This window comes from Hyperoodon ampullatus (assembly GCF_949752795.1).
Source record: "Hyperoodon ampullatus genome assembly, chromosome: 19".
Classification (NCBI taxonomy): domain Eukaryota; kingdom Metazoa; phylum Chordata; class Mammalia; order Artiodactyla; family Ziphiidae; genus Hyperoodon; species Hyperoodon ampullatus.
This window is the reverse complement of record NC_136932.1, coordinates 52,100,976-52,117,448: the sequence shown is the minus strand read 5'-3', so window position 1 is coordinate 52,117,448 and position 16,473 is coordinate 52,100,976.

Sequence of the window (16,473 nt, the reverse complement as noted above, 5' to 3'; positions counted from 1 at the left end):
AGGTGTATATTTTATGTACATAATAGTCCAAGGTGGGCTCTGCTCTGTGGAGCCATTCAGAAACTCATGTTCTTTCCATCTTGTGGCTCAATCATTCCCCGTTGATATCTGGGTCACTGCCACATATGGGTTCCAGTCTAGGGGAAGGAAGAAGAGCATGGAGAAGACCTTCCTGCTGCTTTAAGAATTGTAGCCCAGAAGGGGAACTTATCACTTCTGCTCAGATTCCATTGATGACATCGTTTTCTCATAGCCTCACCTAACTATAAGAAGGACTGGGAAAAGCAGTGCCCATCTAGGCCACCATGTGTCTAACTACCACTCTATGAGCTTGCAAAATGGGAAAAGTGGATTTGGGTGGACAGCTAGCATCTCCATCACAAACCTTGACCAATGTTAACACTGATTTAATTACTATTCTGTCCTGTTAGTAGCTCCCTTCATGTTGGCAAATGGCTATCAGGGCTCCAAGTGTCCTATCCTTACGCACTGCTGCCTAGCCATCTATTGCGTCATTATGAATTACCCCAAAAGGTAGTGGTTTAAACAATAAACTTACAGGTGAAGATGACGGAGCAGAAAGACAGCATCACTCAGCCTTTGAATGAACTAATCCTGCCACAGAACATCTTATTACAGCGATAATAAATCCCCTTAAGGTTGAAGCTAATTTGATCAGGATTTTCTGTAACTTAGGAGCTGAAAGTAACCTACCTGATACATATTTTATATTTTTAAATACCTGCTGTATCACTCAGAATGAACTCAGTTATGCTACAATAATAACCAGCAAAATCCCAGTCGTTTAAAACAGTAAAGGCTTTTTTCTCTCTTATGCTACCAGTCCATCACAGGTCGGCTAGGGGCTCCGCCTATGCCAGGTTCACTCTAGTCCACCAGCTATTGGAGCAGCCAATATCTGAAATGGTGGTGGTTGCCATGGTATAGAGAAAGAAAGCACTAGGTGGTTTTGTGCCAATAATTAAATGTTCTACCTCGGAAGTGACACAGATCACTTTAGCTCACGACTCATTGGCCCCATGTAACCAAAAGGGACCAGGAATCGTAGTCCTACCATGTGCCAAAGCACTGGGAATATCTAGTGAACAGCACTAACAACCATGACACATACATTTAAGGTTATAAATTTCCTCTAAATACTGCTTTAACTGCTCCTTACAATTTTTACCTTGTACTTTCATTATCATTCTTAAATAAACATTTAATTTTAGAGTAGTTATAGATTTACAAAAAAATTGTGAAGATGGTACCTAGAGTGTTCCCCTATACCCCACACCCAAATTTCTCTATGTTAATATCTTACATTTAGTAAGTTACATTTGTCACTATCAATGGATCACTATTGATACATTATTGTAAACTAAACTCCACACTTCATTCACCTTTCCTTAGTTTTTAACCTAAGGATCCCATTCTGGTTACCACATTACATTAATCATCATGTCTCCTCAAGCTCCATTTGTCTGTGACAGTTTCTCAGGCTTCTCTTGTTTTTCATGACCTTGACAGTTTTTTTGTTTTTTGTTTTTTTGCGGTACGTGGGCCTCTCACTGTTGTGGCCTCTCCCGTTGCGGAGCACAGGCTCTGGACGCGCAGGCTCAGCGGCCATGGCTCACGGGCCCAGACGCTCTGCGGCATGTGGCACCTTCCTGGACCAGGGCACGAACCCGTGTCCCCTGCATCGGCAGGCAGACTCTCAACCACTGCACCACCAGGGAAGCCCCTGACCTTGACAGTTTTAAAAGTATTGGTCAGGTATTTTGTAGAATGTTCCTCAACTGGGATTCGTCTGATGTTTTTTCTCATGATTAGACTGGAGTTATAGGTTTTTGAGAGGGAGACCATAGAGATAAAGTGCTATTCTCATCACATCATACCAAGGGTACATACTGTCAACATGATGTATCACTGTTGATGTTGACCTTGATCACCTGGTTGAGGTAGTGCTTGTCAGGTTCTTGTAAAGTTGCTCTTTCATCTCTTTTCCACACTGGACTGTTTGGAAGAAAGTCACTACACATAGCCCACACTTAAGGAGAGAGGAGTTATGCTCCATCTCCTTGAGGGCAGAGTATCAACATAAATTATTTAGAATTTTTCTACACAGATTTTTCTATTCTCCCTATTTATTCAACCATATATTTATATCAGTACAGACTCATGGATATTTGTTTACTTTGGATTATAATCCAATACCATGGGGGTTTTTTAGTTTTGTTTTTGTTTGTTTGTTTGTTTTGTTTTTTTCTCAAATTGTTCCAGCTTTGGCCACCGGGAGCTTTCAGTTGGCTCCTATGTCTCCTGAACAAACATCCATCAATGTGAGTTGCTTCATATTTGAACACTTTCTTACTTTCTGGCAAAACAAAATGCTCTAGGATCATCTTGTATATTTCCTGCCCTAGTCCTAGAATCAGTCATGTCTCTAAGGAACTCTGGTTCCTTTCTCTGAAGAATGGTATTAGAAACCAAGATCTGAGTACTAGGTGTGATCATTGCTACCAGGGTCATTGTTTCTAGGCCCTCTCAGCTGGCAGAGCAAGGAAATACACGTGTGTATACTAACTCACGTATGCATGCATATCTATATAAGATTCTGTATGTAACCATCTGTATCTTTTATTTATTTATTTATTTATGGCTGCGTTGGGTCTTCGTTGCTGCACGTGGGCTTTCTCTAGTTGCCACGAGTGGGGGTTACTCTTCATTGTGGTGCACGGGCTCAGTAGTTGTGACTCATGGGCTCTAGAGCGTGGGCTCAGTAGTTGTGGCACACGGGCTTAGCTGCTCCGCGGAATGTGGGATCTCATCGGACCAGGGCTCAAACCCGTGTCCCCTGCGTTGGCAGGCAGATTCTTAACCACTGCGCCACCAGGGAAGTCCTGTATCTCTCTTAAACTAAACATAAATCCATTCTGATGTCTCCAACTCTAATCCATCACCACATGGCTCATTCTAGCCTCAATCTCTTGCTCATCCATAACTTCCCACTACAACAGTGAGAAGCCCATCCATTAACTTAAATGTCTGAGTCCAGTGTCCACATACAGTGGTTCAGAGTTGTTCAGAATTAACCCTTTAAGTATCATTTAATTATAACTAATTAATTTTCATTGATTTAATCTTTTTTATTGGGGTATAATTGTTTTACAGTGTTGTGTTAGTTTCTACTGTACAGTGAAGTGGAGTTCCCTGTGCTATACAGCAGGTTCTCATAAAAGGGAACAAAACTGGGTCACTTGTAGAGACATGGATGGACCTAGAGACTGTCATACAGAGTGAAGTAAGTCAGAAAGAGAAAAACAAATACCATATATTAATGCATATACGTGGAATCATTGATTTAATCTTTAACCACAAATTATTTAGAAGTTTGGCTTTCAGTTTCAAAACATAGAAGGTCTAGACAGATCTCTTTCTATGGTTGATTTCTAATCTTCTTGCATGCGGTCTGGAAACATGTTCCGTGTAATGTTGATTCTCTGGAATGTTTTGAGACTTCCTCTAAGATCTAATATATGTTTAATTTTGGTAACAGTTGCATATGTGATTGGAAAAAATGTATAAATTTTGGTACCTCTATGCCATTAAAAACATCATTATGAAAATGTAGAAAGTATACAAATGTTCACGATAATGTGGAATGAAAAAAAAAGAATGCTAAACACATGCTATATTTGCAGCAATGTAAACTATTCAGGCATAAAAACAAAGACTGGAAAAGAATAAGCAAAAATGAAAAGTATCGATAAATAGTGGGAGGATTCTAAGTACATTTTTTTCTTTTCTAAAAATAGTATTTAATGTTGTTTTATTGTTTCTATCATTTATAAAACTCTAAAAAAATCATCCCAGAAGACACTGGTTTGATAAATTAACAAAGGATCAAGAGTATTTTATTCTACAGACATTTTTTGAGCTCCTGCTATGTGTTGAGCACCATGCTGGATCCTAGGGATCCAGGAATGAGAAGTCAAGGTCACTTTCTTTAGAGACTCTTAGATCAAGAGAGGCACACTAGGGCTTCCTTGGTGGTGCAGTGGTTGAGGGTCCGCCTGCCGATGCAGGGGACACGGGTTCATGCCCCGGTCCAGGAAGATCCCACATGCCGCGGAGCGGCTGGGCCCATGAGCCATGGCCGCTGAGCCTGCGCGTCCGGAGCCTGTGCTCCGCAACGGGAGAGGCCACAACAGTGAGAAGCCCGTGTACCGCAAAAAAAAAAAAAAAAAAAAAAAAAGAGAGAGGCACGCTAGGCATAAGTAATTCCTACGTGAGGCAGATAGTGAACGGTCCCAAAGAGGTCCAGACACGGTACAGCTGGGAGACAGACACGGGCGAAATTAATTTAGATTCGGCAGGGAAGATGAGGTATGCAATGTCCTTGGGGGACCAGTGGGAACCAGAGAGGATTTCAAAGCTCTGTGTGTGGACACTGGGATGGACCACAGGCAAAGGCGAGACCTTGAATAATAATAAAATTTGATGTTTGTATAGACTGTAACTTACAGAGTCTTCCAACACACACACACACACACACACACACAACCTCATTGCTAGTATCCTATCTTTATGCTCCTTACCCCGTGAGGCAGATATTACTATTTTTATGCCCATTTTTTTTTTTTAGAGTTGGAAACTGAGGTTCAGAGAGGGGAAGCAGCTTGTCCAAGGTTACACAGCTAGTAAGTGACAGAGCCAGGACTCAGAGCCTAGTTTTCTAACTCCAGGTAAAGATTCCTTCATGTAAACCCCCCTTAGAAAATAACTCCTTAAAAAAAAAAAAAAAGAAAAGAAAAGAACTCCTTTGCAGTACACTTAGAAAGAGCCATAAAAATGGCTCAGCAATGCTGTCCCCCTCAGTGAGAAAGGATATTATCAAATGTCTTCTCAAGGAGAAGCTACTGTGAAAACAGACATTGAGAGTCACGCGATGTGGGCAGCTGAGCAGAGATAAGACCTAGTTGGGTGTTTTGTGGAATTAGACTCTTGTTCTTTGTTGACCACAGAAGGGGCCCATCCAACCCCCCACCCCCACCCCGAGAGGCACCAACCCACAGTGGTGAGAGCTCAGAGCCACTAGCAGCCATGGGGCCAGGCCAGGGGTTCAAGTTGGGTTACTGTTCCAAATCCAGTTGAAAAAAATATGGTGTATACATTTTGGTATATCCGTGTATTAAAAGGATCATTTGAAACATCATGAGACTTGAAAGATGAAAAAGTTGCCCAGAAGAAGAGCATTCCAAGCTGAGGGAGGAGAGTGTGTGAAGTCCTTGGGCTAGAAAGGAGCTGAAGACTTTGGAGGATTGGAAGCCTAAAGCTGGTTGTGGGGCTGGAGCCAGAGAGAGGTGACTGTGGTGGGGAGAAGAAGGCACAGGCCAAGTAAGAAATAAAATAGAAATGCGTATACGTGAATACGTGCAGAATCTAAACGATAATACAAATAAGTCTATATACAAAAGAGAAACAGACTCACAGTAAACAAACTTATGGTTCCCAAAGGGGAAACGGGGGGTGAATGAGGGGTGTGGGATGAGCAGATACAAACTACTAAACTAGGTAAGCAACAAGGATTGACTGTGCAGTACAGGGGACTCTATTCAATATCTTGTAACAGCCTACAATGGAAAGAAAGTCTGACATATATATATAGATATATAGAAAACAACCACTTTGCTGTACACCGGAAACTAACACATGTCTTGAAAAAGGAAAGCGTATAAGTGAATAAGAACCGAAATGCATTACAAGAGCCAATTGTCACCTCCAGGCTCCTACCCGCTTCCTCCCCAAAGTTCCGTGCAGCATACAGACTTCATTCTGAACCGATTTGGAGTCAGAAAGACAACTCAGAGGGCCAGCGCACCCTGCATTCCCCGAGTCCCCACTGCCACGCTGGATTCCTGGTGCCTGCCCTCAGCCCCAAGATCCTCACCTGGGGATGATATCAAGGTCAGAGTTCAGGGGAAATAATGGCTGGAAGGCCTGCCTCATAACAGGTGTGCACATGGGACTTCCCCGGTGGCACAGTGGTTCAGACTCCTCGCTCCCAGTTCAGGCGGCCCGGGTTCGATCCCTGCTCAGGGAACTAGATCCCACATGTCGCAACTAAGAGTTCGCATGCTGCAGCTAAGGAGCCCGCCCGCCACAACTAAGACCCAGCGCAACCAAATAAATAACTATATTTAAAAAAAAAAACAACAACAGGTGTGCACAACGCCAGTGCCCTGCTTCCGTCCTCCTTCTCTACACTCTTTCAGCCCATTTGGGGCGCTCCTCAGCTGCAGTGTGCGATGCCTGGGTGCGAATCCCACCACTCAGCTGTCCCTGGGCTGTGACTCTGGGTGCTTCAGTGTCTGCGCCTGTGAAAATGAGGACAGTCGCTCCATCCACCTCGAGCTGCGGGGGAGGGGAGAGGGTAAATAAGATAATAAGGTACTTTACATACCTGGCATTGAGTTGAGCCTGGCACATAATAAGCACTCAATAAACGTGGTGTTATTTCTACCCCACTGCCATGGCTGGGTGAATGATAACCAGGACGGACAGGGACAGGATGGTTGCGGGCCTTTGCGGGTGGGTCCCTCCCGCCCCGCCGCACCCCGCCCCACCCCGCCGCCCCATCCCTCCGGCCTGGCCAAGGGCAGCACCAAGGGCGGACGTCCAGGCAGCAGCTGCCCGGGGCGGAGCTCCACCCCCAACCCCCGTCGTCGCACGGATCCTCCCGAGCATCCAACTTCATTTCCACTTCAATTTTATCAGCGGCCGGGGAGCCGGGCGGGAGATAGGAGACCGGCCCTGACACGAATTAGCCCGGAGATTGCCGGATACGCTGGCCCGGGCTCTGGCGCGCGCTCGCCTCCCTCGCCTCTCCTTTGTGTCGCCTTGCGGCTCCCGCCCGCCGCCCTCACTTCGGCTGCGCCGGCCCCGGGGCCAGCGAGCTTGTTTGCATTTGGCCACGTTTACCAGACCGAGGCGGGCGGCGGCGCGGGGCTCCCACCCCCGCAGGGCCAGGCAAGGGCACCCTGGGGCCGTCAGGGCGCGCAGGGGCCTCGCTGCTCCTCCTCAAGCCCCTCACCTTCCCAGGGGCAGGGGAGCGCCTGGGAGCCCAGGGGAGCGCGTCCGGTGGGGACGTCCTACTGGGGGACCTGTCTCTGTGTAGGGACTCGTAAACACCATCCTATTGAATCTGCCCAAGAACCCTGAGAAATGAAGAGATAAAGGGAAACTGAGGCTCAGAGAAGCAACGGTATTTGCCCAAGGCCACACTGCGCTTCAGGGGTCCGGCCAAGATTTGGACTCAAATTTGTTCCTTCCAGGAGCCTTGGTGAAGGGTGGGTCTGTCATATTTACACAATCGGTATTCCGCCTTTTCCTACTGCAGAAGTCACGGGAATGAATTATTCCCCCAATTTACTGCAAGAGAGTAGGCCCTGTGAGATGGAGACAAAGGAGGCTCTGGGGTTTCCAAACGGGGGTAGGGTAATGACTTCCTTCTCTGCCCCCAGGTGCCCCCCACCGCGACACGCCCCCTCCCCACTTTACCCTACAATCCCCACCCTCACTCCCAGCTCGACCCAGAGAAACCACTTTGCTCTCTTCCAGCCAGGAACCGGCCTCTGGGACCCAGGGGGTCTCTCCCCAGACCATCCCCGGGGCCTGGGGGAGGGGAGGCGAGCCCTAACGGGGTCCCCCACCTCTGTTTCCGGGGTGCTGCTGGGGAAAATTTAGGACCCTCTCAGGTTTGGGAACTGTTCCCACACTAAAAAGAAAGAAGAAAGAGAGAAAGAAATGATTTTAATTTTTTTTTAGGTCCAGAAATGAAGCAGAAGTGAGTAAATTTTAATGAAACGGTGCAAAAATGACATCATTTACTCAGAAATCATTAATTTGTCAGCATTAATATTTCAGCTACAACATTGCCTGTCATTTTGTGCCTGCAATGACTGATAAATCTATAAAAGCGTGCTGCTAATTTACTGAATATTTATGTGCAGTGTCATTTGCAGAGTAAGGATGGAATTTATTTCATGCCGAGTTCTGCAGGAGAACATTCCCCACAAACCTTCACCCTGGTGGGTGGGGGAGGGGAAGGGGAGATTCCAAACTTCCTGGAAAACTGAGGACAAGATGGGGACAAAGAGGGCCCCAGGGCTCAGCCCCCCCTCCGCCCCCACCCCCTCCCCAGCTCCAGTGCACCCGGGAGGGACCATCTTGCTTTTGCTCTGATGGTTTAAGGGCACTTTGGGGACACCCTTCCCTCCCCAGTCCTGGCAAGTCCAAATTTTACCGTCAAATGTTCCTGCTCGCAGGAAGCCACCCTGGATTGTGCTGCCCCTGCACAACCGTGAGGTGGGACCACTGTTCAGTGGATGTGGGACTGGCCCTTAGTAGAGAGGTTGGCAGGGCAGGTGGGCTTCAGGTCCTGGGTGAGTTATCAGAAGAGGGCATCAGAGAAGAGGTCAACTGCTGGGTGTGGGATTCAGGCAGCCTGAATTCCAACTCCGGCTCTATGAATGGTCTCAGAAATCTGGGTCTCAGTGTCCTCAAGTGGAACATGGGGACACTACCAGTACTTGTTCCTAGAGAGTCTGGGGATTGACAGACCAAGTGCAAGGAAAGCTTCTTAGCAGAGGACTTCGGGAAACACTAGCTGCTGCCTTTGTTGAAGGAATCACCACCACGGTCCCTGCTCCTGAAGTGTCCCTTTCCCGGGTCTGTTTCTCCAGATGGGAAGTAGGGGGCCCTGAGACCCCATCCCCATGGTCCTGAGAGGGACATGACCTTGCTCCTTGTTCCTGAACGTGGGTCTGGCTCCGTCGACCTCAAAGGAGAGCCCATCCCCTCTCCGCACTCCCTCCTCATTTCCACATGCTTGAGTGACCAAGAATTCCGGAGGATCTATCCAGAAGCAGCTTCAGGGAAGCATCCAGCTCGTGTTCCCCCGGCCCTGGGAGCTGTTTGGGGAAAGGATGGCTGTCCTTTGAAATGCCTCCATTTTACAGAGACCAAAATCAAGGCTCTGAGAGGGGCACCCGAGCCCGATGACCCCTCATCCCCACTTCCCCCATCCCCCATCCCAACAGGAGCACACATCACGAGCCTTCGAGGCTGGCACAATTTTGCTCAATTTCCTGCCTGAATGGCACAGGGCCTGACCCTCTGCAGGTGCTCCGGAAATGTTCGTGGAATCAATAAAGAGCAGTTAAATCTCCCATCTCCTGAGAGCGTTGGCTCCTCCTCCCTCGTGCACCCCCTCCCTCGTGCTCCCCCCACTCCAGCAGGGGTGGGCTCCCATGGTGGTGGCGGTGTCCTCCTCTGTAAGGCCTCTCCAATCGTTCCTTTTTCTTCTTTGCTGCTGCCGCTGCTCCAGTAGCATCCCCCGTTAAGTCTTCCCTGGACCACTGCGATAGTCTGCGCACGGCCCTGCCTGCCTCCCTTTTCCCACTGCCACGAGGTCAGCACAGGGCTTGGTAAAGAGCAGCCCTGAGACTGCCACCCAAAGGGCTCCAGTGGCTCCCGCTGCCTGGGGATGGCATTCAGCGCGCCCTCCCAGGTCCTCCACGCCTGCTCCTCTCGCTCTCACAGACCCACCCGCTGCTTAATATACACGTCCTGTGTTTTCCGGTCTCCAAGCCTTTGTTGACCCTTCTGCTGAATATCCCTCCATTCCTCGCAGCCAAATCCCATCTGTCCTTGCAAGCCCCATCACTACCAGGAAAGCTCTAGAAAGCTTCCCGATCCCCTCAGAAGAATTCCTCCTTATTCCAAGCAGGGCCAAGGGGCAGGGAGCCACGTTCCCTTCCAAGAGGGTCCTGGTGTGGGAGAACCTCTCAGCTAGAGGAGGACAGGGGCGCCCACTGTCTGAATCCAAGGGAGAACGCTGGATTGGTGGCCAGGGGACGTGGGCTCTCGTACTTACAGATGAACACTGTGTGGCCTTGACCTTGTCATACGCTATGAAATGGGCTGGTCCAGCTCTCTCCCGTCCATATGAATCAGTCATGTCCACAACTGCATCCTGGCACCAAGCATCGTGCCAGGCAGACAGCAACTACTCAGGAGATACTGGCTGAATGCCCTCCCTGCCGAAGTTCTGAGGTCCTGTGACTCAGTATTGTCCAGGCAGTACTGGGGGTTCACCCAGGACAGGCAGAGGAGGATGCTTATGATACTATCATTGAAGAACAACACGCTTTCCCATAAATGATGTTATTTAGCCCTCACAGCTTCCCTGTGATCCGGACTTGCCTGTTCCCATTTCACAGATGAGGAAGGTGAGGCTAGAAGTGACCTGCTTGGGCCTCACACCCAGGCCCTTGACTCCAAATCCAGTGCCCTTCCTGCTGCTGCGTCCAAATGCTTTCCTTTGCTCTTAGAATAAACCCTAGTCCTCTGTGGCCTATGAGGCCTGGCATGATGGGGCCCCTGAGACCCTCTCCGAGCTCACTGTCCCCCTGCGTCGGAACCACACTGCCCTTCTGGCAGCTCCTTCAACACTCGAAGCTCATTCTCACCCCTGGGCCTTTGCACTTGCTGTTCCCTCTGCCTGGAAACAGCTCATCCTCACCATCCAGCTCTCAGCTCTAATGTCACCTTCTCAAGAGGCCTTCCGTGCTCACCCAAACTGAAATAACTGAAATATGTGTTTACTTCCTTTCCCTCCTCCCCCACCTGAAATGGTCTTATGCACCTGTGTCCTCCATGAGGTTAGGGACGTAGCTGTCTTGCTCACCCCTGTAGGCCTAGCGCGTGGGGCAGCGCCTGGCTGAGGGCGGCTGGTGGTTAGACAGATCCATGCTTTGGGTGTGCTAGAGTAAAACTGTGAGCTCCTGTCTTCCAGGAGAACTCGTGGGGGCTCTGGGGCTGGTGGGGTGGTAAGGGGGTCGGGGGGCAGGGATGTGGTAGGTCGGGGACACCAGGAATAGAAGGTGCATCCTGTTCCCAGAAGCTGGATCCGAGAGAGGATGAAGCTGGGAGGTGCCTCCCCACCCTCATCCTCACCATCATCCCCCCCGTCCCCGCCCCCCACCGCCTCACACTCATTTCCTTCCTGGAGTCAGTCTCATTTGCTTTCCCTAAAAGCCGCTGGAGGAGCCAATATGTACGTGATGAATATTTCATCTCCTGAGCGTGGGTTTGCGGGAGAGCTGCGATCACCCGGGGAGGGAACGCTGCCCAGCCGTGCCTGGGAAGGAGGGGGCCTGAGAGGGGTGCTGGCAATAGCATCTCAAAGATGCAGGTTCTCCAGGGCCCACCGTCCTGCTCCTGTGGACACCCTTGGCCTTGGGAGGCTCAGAGCCACTAGGGCAGCCATGAATCTGGGGCACAGACACTTCGTGCTCCCTGGGGCTCCCACTCCTTCCTTGGGGTTTGCCTCTGACTAGGGGCAGACTTGACCATAAGCTCAGAGGCTCACGTTGCCTAGGCTGGAGGTTTGACTGGCGTGGCCGTGGCCAAAGGTGTTGAGTCTGTTCTGGTCGTCGTGTAGAGTGGCTTCTCAACTAGGATCGTGAGCATCCTCTCACCCCAGGGACCGAGGCTGGGAAACTGCAGACTGAGGAAGGAAGGAGGGACAGATAAAAGCACTGTTACGCGGGGCAAGGCAGGGGCTGTGAGCGGCCAGTCACTCCTGGGCCATGTCCATCCTCAAACCCTCCATCACGCTTCCCCGCACCCATGACTGCACCGTCCCCAGGGGGATGGTCAAACTGAGCTTCTCCAGCTCTGGAGTCTGGCGGTCGTGGCTGTCCGTCACCTGCTCCGTCACCGGTTAAGTGACCACTGGACCTCTCTGAGCCTCAGTTTCCTCATCTGAAAGATGGTGCTGGTGACGCCACCTGGCAGGGTGATTCTGAGGGGCCAGCAGAGTGCCGGGCACATAGGAAGTACTCAAAGGATTCAAGGCCTGCACTCCACACACACACACACACACACACACACACACACACACACACACACACACACAGCACCACCATTCCAGTTCCGTTAGCATCCACCTCCGGTTAGAAAACAAAGGACCATCCATCCCCTCCTCCTTCGCCCAGCTTCTCTCTTCTCTCCCTCCGCCCTGTCCGCCCTTGCTGCCCACCTCACCCCACAACCTTGAGCCTCTGCTCGCTAATGAGTTGAGGGGGGAAGGAAGGCACCTTGCTTCCTGGGCCTCAGCCAGCCCTGGGTCCAGATGACCCCTTGCCGCGGAACCCTCGGCCCCAGCTCCAACCCTCTGCAGCCAGCCCCTGGCCAGGAGCAATCCCATCCTTCTCGTCCCTACCCACCACATTACCCTCTGAATACTCTCATTATACCATTACTAATTAGGGCCGCTCAGCAAATTGGCGGCTGCATTAGAGGAAGACAGTGCGTGGGAGCATATGGCATAATATCGTATTAATGAACACTCTAAATTCAAACCCGGGTCAGCTGCTCGCTTCTCGCCGGTGTCACCCACGCTATAGGGAAGGAGGGGGAAGAAAGCAGTCAACCTTCCCCTCGCTTTCCTCCGCTGTCTCCAAACACACATTCCCCAGCGTGGGCTGGGCTGCTGGAGGTTTTTCTCATATCTGGAGAGAAAAGAGTCTGGGCCTTCTCAGGGGCCGCAGAAGGACCTCCCCGTCCCCATCATGTATAAGCGTATGCTTAGCATGGTCGGGAAAAATAATAATTAATAATAATACGCCAGTCTGTGGGCCAGGCTTTTGAGCCAGAATATCTCTGGCTCCCAATAGCCCTTGGAGGGGTTTTAGCACACACGGCAAACCAAGGGCTATGGAGGTCGGGGAGCTTTCTTAAGGTCACATGGCTGCTGAGCTGGAAAGTCTAGGGGCAAGGGACGAGTCTCAGGAGACTCAAGAAGATCCCAGCACAAGACCCTTTGCCCCCTTTCCTCTCCAGGAGTCCAGTAGCACCCATAGAGCCCCGGAGCCCCAAGGTCAACCAGTGAATTCAGGGACAGAACTCAGACCCAGATCCTTGTCTTTAAGCCGCTGGGTGATGCTGGGGGTCAGTTCCCCGTCCCTCCCCCAACAGGCTGAGAATTTGGCTTGAGGAGCTCAAATCAGCAAGCCAGGGGTGGACGAGGTCCTTCCTCTTCTCCTTCTCTCTCCCTCTTCTCTTTCCCACGATCCCCAGAGGAGTGCGGAGTTCACCGGCCGCTCTGTGAGTCTTGGAGTTGCCCTCCTGCCTCCCTGAATCCTGGCAGGAGGAGGTGGCGGGGGGGGAGACACCTGCGAGTGGGGGCCAGGTTGGGGTCAGTCTGAGGAGGCCTCGAAGAAGAGGTGAGCTCTGACCGAGGCTCCCGAGTGGAAGGGGAGGACCTGCACTAAAGCTGCCTCTCCCCCTCCCCCCAGCCAAGGGGGCAGCAGCCACCGATGCCCGGCCTGGGCCCGTCCAAGGCACCCTGACTCTGGCACTTCTGAGCCAGGCCTGAGCTGAAGGGGCCTCCCCGTGCCATCCGTCTCGCTGTCTGACGGGGTGATGTCAGTGATCCTCTAACGGAAACTGGCTTCCTGAGCTCATAATCCCTCATTGCACCTCAAGAGGAAGGGCTGTTCCGTTCCTGCCGCCTGCTGAGCTCAGAGCCTGGGAGGAGCACGGGGCTGGTCCACTCAGGCACAGGTCTCCCAACCCCGCCCAGGCTCAGCCATGCCCTGCTCACAGCATCCCTCAATACTGTCTCCTCTGGGAAGCCTTCCTTGGCTGAGACCACAGAGCCTTGGCATCTGAAAATGTCTTAGAAACTCATTTTATGTGATGGCCTCAACCGAGGACCAAGTGTCTCTGAGAGCCCGGCTAGACTCCAGACCAAACCAAACCAAACCCCCCTCCTCCCTCTACCCAGCACACCCCAACGCTGGGCGCCCAGTTCCCTGGGAGGAGGCGTTATTTGTCTCAGGTGTATGTATGGGCTAGGAGACAAGATGCATTTCAACTCCAGATGAGTCACAGCGCAAACCTATTCTAGCACCTACCCTGGCTTCAGTCTTTATGAATTCTCTTCCTCACACCCTCCCTGTCTCCACCCACCTGAGAGGATGGGGATAGGAGGAGATGTGGCGATCATGGTCCGTGAAAGGTTTATTAGGGCACACTGGACAGAGCACGGGAGCCCCCATGAGGAGGCCCTCCTCTCCCGAGTTCCCGTCCACCTCTGGGTTTCTGTGATGTATATGTGGAGGAGAGATTAGGGGTGGTAGGGCGCTGACCTCCTTCCAGGGCCCCAGTCTGGAATCAGGGAGCAGTCCCCTTCCCTTTAACATTTAATGTGGCTGCAGGACTTCGGGGAGTGAGTGCCTTCTCTGTTTACTTTTCCATCTGTGAAATGGGCATATTGACATTAGCTTAGCCAAGATTGGGGGGTGTGTCTGTGAAAGACCCACCCTCGGAGGCAGGAGGCTCTGGCCGAGGTGAGTACCGCCAGGCTCCTCCCGAGTCAGCTCCATCAAAATGAAGCACCTGGACAAGCAACTGTCCCTCCCCGGGCCGTCCCAGAAGGGTGGCGGCTGGCGGGTAGCTCTGCAGCGCTGCCCCCTCACGCAGACTAGCAGGCTGCAAGGCTTGAGGGGCGCCAACAGGGTGTGCGAGAGGGCCCCTCCCCAGCAGACCAGTAGCCCCTAGGAGCGGCATCCCCCGACGGCAGGATGGCAGGACGGGGCCCCAGAACCCAACACGGGGGCGGGGTGGGGGACCCAGGGTACCGTAGGGGGCCCTCCCCTTCCTCCGGCAGCCTGGGCCATGGGGGCGCCCCGGCCGTGGACTGTCTGCGCGTGCGCACTGTGCCCACCCTGCACGCCCCGCCAGCCGCCGCCCCTCCACCCTGGCCCCGAGCCGCGTCGCCCTCTCGCGTCCCTGCGCCCTGCCACTCACGCCCCCGTCATAGGATCATTTTCCTTTGTCTCCAGAACCCGCAGAGCCTCTCCCTCCTCTCCGTAGCTCTCCCTGCAGGGGTGCCCAGGAGAAGTAAATAATTGTCGCCCCTCCCGGCCCTGAGCAGCCAGGCGGAACGCGGGGGTGTCATCAAGCACTGGATGCCAATTACTTTATCCGCCCCCACCAGCCATAACCACGGCACCCTCTGCAGCTCCCCAGCCTCTAGTAGAGGAGGCAAGCCTGGGAAAGGTGCTGGCTGGTCTCTGGATTCCCGAAGCAGCTTGTCTGGACTTGCCTGGGTGTGGGGACACGCCCGCTTCATCTCTCCGGAGGCAGTGATACAGCTCTGTGTTGAAGCTGTTGGCTCTGGTGTGTGTGTGTGTGTGTGTCTGTGTGTGCGCACGTGTGTGTGTGTGTGTCCCTGCAGTAGGTGCCAAGATTCCAAGGTTTGGCCTCTTCCCCAGGAAGGAGTGACTGAGCTAGAAAGGAGCCGAGAGGTCATCTCCTTGGAAGCCTGAGCCTGGGACCCAGAGAGGTGAGGTGACTTGCCCAGGTGACAAAGACAGCAGGACAGAGCTCCAGGTCCGGGTAAAGTGCACTTTCCACAAGTGACCCCCGTCTCTAGAGCTCTGTCCAGAGACCCCCTAAACAACAGAACCCCAGACTCACACTTTGCACACAGCCTTGTCCCACTGGCCCTGTGTCAAGGGCGAGAACAGGACCAACTACAGCATTTGGGGTGCCTAATGCACCATAAAACTTCAGGGCCCCTTGTTCCCAGTTATTAAGACTTCCAAGACAGTAGCAGAAGAACATTAAACCATTAAACCTTCTAACTGCGGGGCGCTGTGCACACATCACCAGCCCATGAACCCTGCCCTGGGCTAGGACCAGGTCAGTCTACTTCCTCTGCAGCTGTGAAGGCCTTGAGTAAAATCCCCACACACATTCTAGAAGCTTCTCTGCCTGGAGTCAGGGTTCTATAGCCACCGTGACCCCACTGCAGCCCCTGCTAGGTGCAGTCAGCCCAGCAACTTCAGCCCAGGGAGGGGGAGGTGGGTCAGCATCTTGGCCTGGGCTGACCCCTAGAATCAGGGGGAGCTGACCTGGGGATCAGATTGGATCTGGCTCTTGCAGACGCAGTAGGCATAGGCTCTGGCATCTAAGGGAGAAGCTTCCAGGCTCTGTGGATTTCAGAAGAGGGTAAGGGCCAGGGGTGCTTGGCGGCTGTGCTTCGGCGGTGTTTGCATGTGTCTTGTTCTGGTTATGGGCCGTGCAGAATCATTCATTTCTGTGCCTCCCCGGGTGGCCCTTCTGTGCACGGGCTGCACTCAGAGCCTGAGAGCAAGGTGGACATGCTTTACCCTACCCCCAGCCCCCAGCCCCGACCCGAGCTGCCCCCATGGGTGCCCTGGCCTCTGTTATGGTGGGTATGTTCCTATCCTCAGGCATTCTGCATTGGAATTCAGGCCCTTGCCAGCCTGTTCCCTGCTTGCTAACTATAAACTATCTGATTTATATTCATTAACCAGTACTAGACAGTGGCAGGCGCAGCAAACTTCGGTGGGAGACATGCCTCCATCGACA